Genomic DNA, 6,000 nt, shown 5'->3' on the forward strand with positions numbered 1-6,000 from the left:
GACTAATATTAAACATAAAAGAAATAAGTGATTAGCTATAGAAGTAGATACATTCTCGGGAGTTTCAACAGAACCTGTTTCTTATCTAAATCTGGTGGAGGCTTCTTCAGAGATATGCAGTTTCTCTTTGCCTAGGTGGTCTGACATAAAAGACTGCTTTCCCTTCAGCATTAACAAGTTTTTTTTTTTCTTTTTAGATAAGATTGACTGGCCTCCCAAACCAGTCATGCAAGGTTGGGCTAGGGGCAAGGCTGGGCTAGGAGTGACCACATTCCGAGGGCCCTTTAGGGAAAAGAACAATGTGCACTTTTAAATTCAAGCTGCTCCCACATTTAGCCCAACTCAGCAACAAAAGAACATTTCTTAATACAAGTTTCTAAGTCTTTTCTAAATGTCTGTTCTAATATAACCAAAATGACCTCTTTTCAGCCTGTAACACTGCTACCTATGGTCCCTGAGAAAAAGGAAATAAATGTAAGTCCTATGATGGTCCTTGGTTTCCAACCAGAGACAATTTCTAGACTACAGTACAGAGAAGAGAAAAACAAACTGCCTGGTAATTTCACTGAGTGGATGGACACAGATTAGAGTTCAGAGAAACTGAAGCACCTAGAATTTTGGTGGCAAAGTACTAAAGATGAGGAAGATATACAAAGAGCTCTAGAAATAACACATTAAATACCAGTCTGCACATGCATGGAATAAAACTATCAGGGCAATCAAAGAACAACTTCTGGGGAAAGAACAATTTACCAGGAAGCTTTGAGCTGATCTATTCCTAAAGTTTACACAGAACTGGGAAGCATCAAGTTCCCACCAGCCAAAGTGGAACATACTTGTGTAATACATGAGGCTTTCAGCAGAGACCCCAGAGGTTAATGCCTTGTCAGTGGGGTTAAAGTAACCCTAGAGTTAAGGCTGCTCAGGCTTGCCTTAAAATTGATTAAAAAATAAGCTTCCAAAGGATTAAACTGCTTCACAAGTAATTTAACTGCCATGAAGATAAAAGTCCACCAATACTCTCTAAGGGAATAAAACAAAACCAGAACTTACCATCATAAAATTTAAATATCTAACATCCAATAAAAAATTACTAGACATATGAAGAAGCAGGAAAATAACAGAGAAGATATAATTAGCAGACAAGGGTGTTAAACAATAATTATAGATACGTTCACTATTTAATATAAATCTACAAATATGTTAAAGAAAAACAGCATAATGTGAAGAGAAAAAGAAGGTATGAAGCAGAACCAAATGGAACTTCCAGAGAAGAAAAATAAAAAGATTTGAAAAAAAATTTACTGGATGGGATTAACAACAGAAAAAAATCAGTGTGAAACAATAACAACAAAAAGTTGTGAACCTGAAGCCATAACTATGGAAACCATCCCCAAAAAAGCACATAGAAAAAAAAAAAAGGAAGGATAAATAAATAAGCAGCACAGCCTCTAGGTCAATCAATATCAAGCAGTCCAAAAAATTCACGATGTTAAAAGAAAAAAAAAGCTGACTCCAAAATTCTCAAATTAGGTAAGATTTGAGATACAAGAAGGTAATGATAATCCAAACAGAATAAGAAAACCAAACCAAGGTACAACATTACTAGACTGATAAAAACCAGGCCAACCACAGTGGCTCACGCCTGTAATCCTAGCACTCTGGGAGGCTAAGGCAGGAGGAGTCCAGGAGTTCAAGACCAACCTAGGCAAGACCTCGCCTCTATAAAAAATAAAAAAATTAGTTGGGCTCGGTGGCTCAGCCTGTAACCCCGTGCCTTTGGGAGGCTGAGGTGAGTGGACTGCCCGAGCCCGTGGGTTTGAGACCCACCTGGGCAACTTGGTGCGACCTCATCTCTACAATAAATCAAAAATTAGCCGGGCGTGGTAGTGCACGCCTGTAGTTCCAGCTACTCGGAAGGCTGAGGTGGAAGGATTGCCGGAGCCCAACAGGTGGAGGCTGCGGTGGCCGGGAGCGGTCACTGCACTCCAGTCTGGGTGACAGAGTGAGACTCCAACTCAAAAAAAAAATAATAAAAAAATAAAAAATTAGCCAGGCATGGCAGCATGCACCTGTAAACTCAGCTACTTGGCTAAGGTGGAAGGATCTTCTGAGCCCAGGATGTCGAAGCTGCAGTGAGCCATGATCATGCTACTGCACTCCAGCTTGGGCAACAGAGTGAGATCCTAATTCAAACAAAACAAAAAGTGATACAAAGAATATCTTAAATGCAGTCAGAAAAAAAAGGCATATTATACACAGAGGAAAAAAAGAAAAAATTACAGTGGATGTAGCCTCAAAAACTATTCAAGCGAGAAAACACTCGAATGACATTTTTAAAATGCTGAAAGACACTGTCAGCCGGGCTCGGTGGCTCAGCCTGTAATCCCGCGCCTTGGGAGGCTGAGATGAGTGGGTTGCCTGAGCCCCGGGGTTCAAGACCCGCCTGGGCAACTTGGTGAGACCTCATCTCTACAATAAGTCAAAAAATTAGCCGGGTGTGGTAGCGTGCGCCTATTGTTCCAGCTACTTGGAAGGCTGAGGTGGAAGGATCGCCGGAGCCCAGCAGGTCGAGGCTGCAGTGGCCGGGAGTGGCCACTGCACTCCAGTCTGGGCGACAGAGTGAGACCTCAACTCAAAAAAAAAAAAAAAAAAAAAAGACACTCTCAACTTAAATTTCTATACTTGGTATCTTTCAAAAATGAAGGTAAAATAAAAACTTTTTTAGAAAAAATCAAAGCTGAGTGAATATATGACCAGCAGACATGTACCATAAGAAATATGAACAGAAGTTCTTCAGGTAGAAGGAAAATGATAACAAACAGAAACTTGGACCTACGCAAAGGATGAAGAACACCAGTAATGGCAAATATGTAAGTAAACGTAAAAGCCATTTTTTCTCATTTTAAAGTTTCCGTATATTTGCTCATCAAAGCAGAGTGGTAATGACATCTTAGAAGGTTTATAACATATGCAGAAGTAACATGTAGGACAATAGCCCAAAGGATGGGAGGAGACAACAGAAGGATACCGCTGTGATTATAATTAAGTGTTATAATATTAAGTTGAAGATGCATAGTTGGAAACCCTAGAATAACCACTAAAAAAACAAAGGTATAGATAACAAGCCAATAGTGGAGATGAAAAGAGGAATACCAAAGATACTCAGTCCAAAAGAAGTCAGGAAAAGGGAAAAAAGAACAGATGGAAAAACAGAGACAAACAGGGAGAAAATAAGTGATGCCATGACTATATGGGGAAATGGTGCCGAAAGGCCAAGGAATAACAGTATTTGTGTTTGTCAACAGAAAAGATTCAATTAAAATAAAAGAAAAATTCAGGAGGTAGGAGAAATATTAGAAAACCGCAGAGCAAGAGTCTTGAGAAGGCAAAGGGGGTGGGCTTTCGTGCACAAGTACAGGGGCTGGCTTTGGATGGGAACACAAACCATTCATTCATAGTCAGGAAACAAAAGGCAGATTATGGGAGCAGAAATTCAGGCAGGTGGGTAGATGTGGCATGGGAAGGTGATGTAAGTTCCCTTTGATGGCTTCACTGTTCTAAGTGAAATTGGAAGCAAAACAAACAGCTGGAAGTGAGAACTGGAGCAGAAATACTGGTAAGATGCAAATTCTGAATCGGGCTGTATACCTAAAATTTGCTTTCCTATGGCTTATATAATTCCACATATTCTAGCAAAGCACTATTCTTTTTTATACTCTACATAGCCAACTTAATGTGATGCTTCAAATGCCCTATGGAAGAGGGTCTGGAAGAATGAGCAGCAAGAATATACTCGTGAGAAGCCTGCTTAAAAGAAAAACATCTCTTTAGATTCCTATTTTACTAGACTATTTGCATGAAACACAGGAATTATCTATTTGGATGCCTTACACTTCATTACAGGCCTAAGTCTTAATGAAATAATCTTCTACAAATTACCTCAGGTATCAGTGAATATTATATCCAAGAGATTTAAGAATTTTCTTCTCCAAAACCAAGGATTCTAGAGAAAGCTTTGGTGCTTAATCTGGCCTGCCTGACTCCAGGTATCTTCACCTAAGTGGTACAACTGGAACTATGAGTCTAATCGTCTGCCTTCTCCCCTCTCACTCAAGAGACAAGCCAGCAATAGACACGTATCAATTTGTAATTTCAATTAAAGTTGTAGGTAATTATTATTAGTTGTTAAATTTTGTTTCCGTAAGAAATTAAATCACAAAACTAAATCATCTTGAAAATATATTGCAAAAAGATGACAAGAAATGTCACTGTCTGCTCATGATGTCTATTTGCATTACAGCTAATAATCACCCACCAAGCTTGATCATCTTGGTTTTTTGTCAGTAAGACGATTAATGCAGGAAATCTATATGCTAATTCATTAGAGGGACTCTTCCTCTTCCATTTGCCCTTGTCTATTCCTTGACCTTTTAGAAATACTGCTTATTTTGAAAATATTTTCATTTAATAAGTAAATAAACAAAGGTGAAAAATCTACCTAGGAAGCACTTATTCCTGAGATAAGACCAGGTTTAAACAGGTGGGAAAGAGTGATATTTTGTTGGCCCTTTCTTTAAGAATTACACCAATTCCAAGTTATCCCTTTGAGACAGGTCCTATTATTGTTTTGCAGATAAGCAAACTGGGGCACACAGCTGTCATTTACCCAGTGGTCATCCAGCAAGGAAGTGAGAACTGTCACCCTTGATACCCTGTTCCTAACTTCTGGATGTCCCTGCTGTCACGTGGAAGACTCAGAAAGCATCAACCAGGACATGAAGAAAAATGCTGACTGAAAAGAGATGTTCAGAGTTGAAATATTATTTCAGAACCATAAAAATTAACTGGTTAAAAAAAACCCCTAAAATCAATGGAGCTGATATGTTTTAAATAACCACAATTAGAGACTAAATAGCTCATGCCATTTTTGAGTTTTATATTAATATAGAAAGAATGCACTTCTACACAATTTGAAAAAATGACAGATTAAAAATAGTGATGTGCAAAAGTAATAAATCAGAATAGCTGCTTGCCTGCAGTATAATTTGAAGTCATTTATATAGCTTTCATACTTTTAATTAGTAGTATATATATTCATATTGTAGTATAAAAAGACAGTAATTAAAAATTTTACTGACAGTTAAACTTTATAGTTCTAATATTCTAATAATCAGATGCAAAGTATTATTCCTGATATGTTTCAATTTGTAAGGCACTAATAGTAACAATGGAAAATGACAGACATTATTTTAACATCAATTATGAAACCCTAAATTAATGTGTAATACATAACCAAAGGTTATTTAGAAGCGGGAATCAAGAATTCTGCAGAAACAAAGGCACCAAAATGTTGACGACGAAGAACAGTAGTACATGAAAAAGAAATGTTTTCTAAAGAAATGCCTGAAAAAACATTTTATTTTCAGGCTCGACTTTCAATTAATTTTTAGATACGAAAATTGGGCTTTATCAAATTAATTCTAATTCATTTAATTCATCAGCCGATCCCTAGAGGGAAAAACAAAATGCATACTCTAATAAGCTCGGGGAATGTATGAAAATTTTGCAAAAAGGGTAAAGGAACATACAAACAAGTCCGAGGTTCAAGTTTCCCACAGAAACTGCCCCGAGACCTTGAACGACGGTCCGATTTCCAACAGCGACCTGGAAAACCCGATACTTTCGAAGAGAATCCTAATACCCAGTTCATCAGGCTTGCGTGTTTTTTGTATTGCACGATTCATTTTACTTTTAGGACTCCGGGGTGTTTGACCTATTTGCAAATGTCGGTAGCTCTGACAACCCGGGATTCATTTTGTGCAAAATAGGTAGAGATTCCAAGTTTGAAGGCGGGAGGGAACCCCACAAAGGAACATAAAACGTCTGCGGGGAATGAAAGGTCAGGACCCGGGGCCTGAGGCAGGCGGGCCTCTCGCCGCGACTCCGCAGGACCTGCCGGGCCGACGACGACCCCGCAGGGGCGGCCTGCGCGGAAGC

General features: G+C 38.8%; 1 protein-coding gene across 2 annotated transcripts in view; it reads right to left on the bottom strand.

Annotated features, from left to right (window-relative positions):
• RMDN2 (regulator of microtubule dynamics 2) overlaps positions 1 to 6,000 on the bottom strand; it is a 77,921-nt gene that overhangs the window by 71,585 nt on the left and 336 nt on the right. The window contains exon 1 of one of the 2 annotated variants that reach the window (XM_008069398.1): positions 3,166 to 3,341. The exons of the other annotated variant lie outside the window; for it this stretch is intronic. The gene's annotated coding sequence lies outside the window, so the exon portion shown is untranslated. Of the gene's footprint in view, positions 1 to 3,165; positions 3,342 to 6,000 lie in introns of those variants that run through there. 2 annotated transcript variants of the gene reach the window in all.

Source organism: Carlito syrichta, unplaced genomic scaffold (assembly GCF_000164805.1).
Source record: "Carlito syrichta isolate Samal-C Ts95f unplaced genomic scaffold, Tarsius_syrichta-2.0.1 Scaffold311990, whole genome shotgun sequence".
Lineage (NCBI taxonomy): Eukaryota > Metazoa > Chordata > Mammalia > Primates > Tarsiidae > Carlito > Carlito syrichta.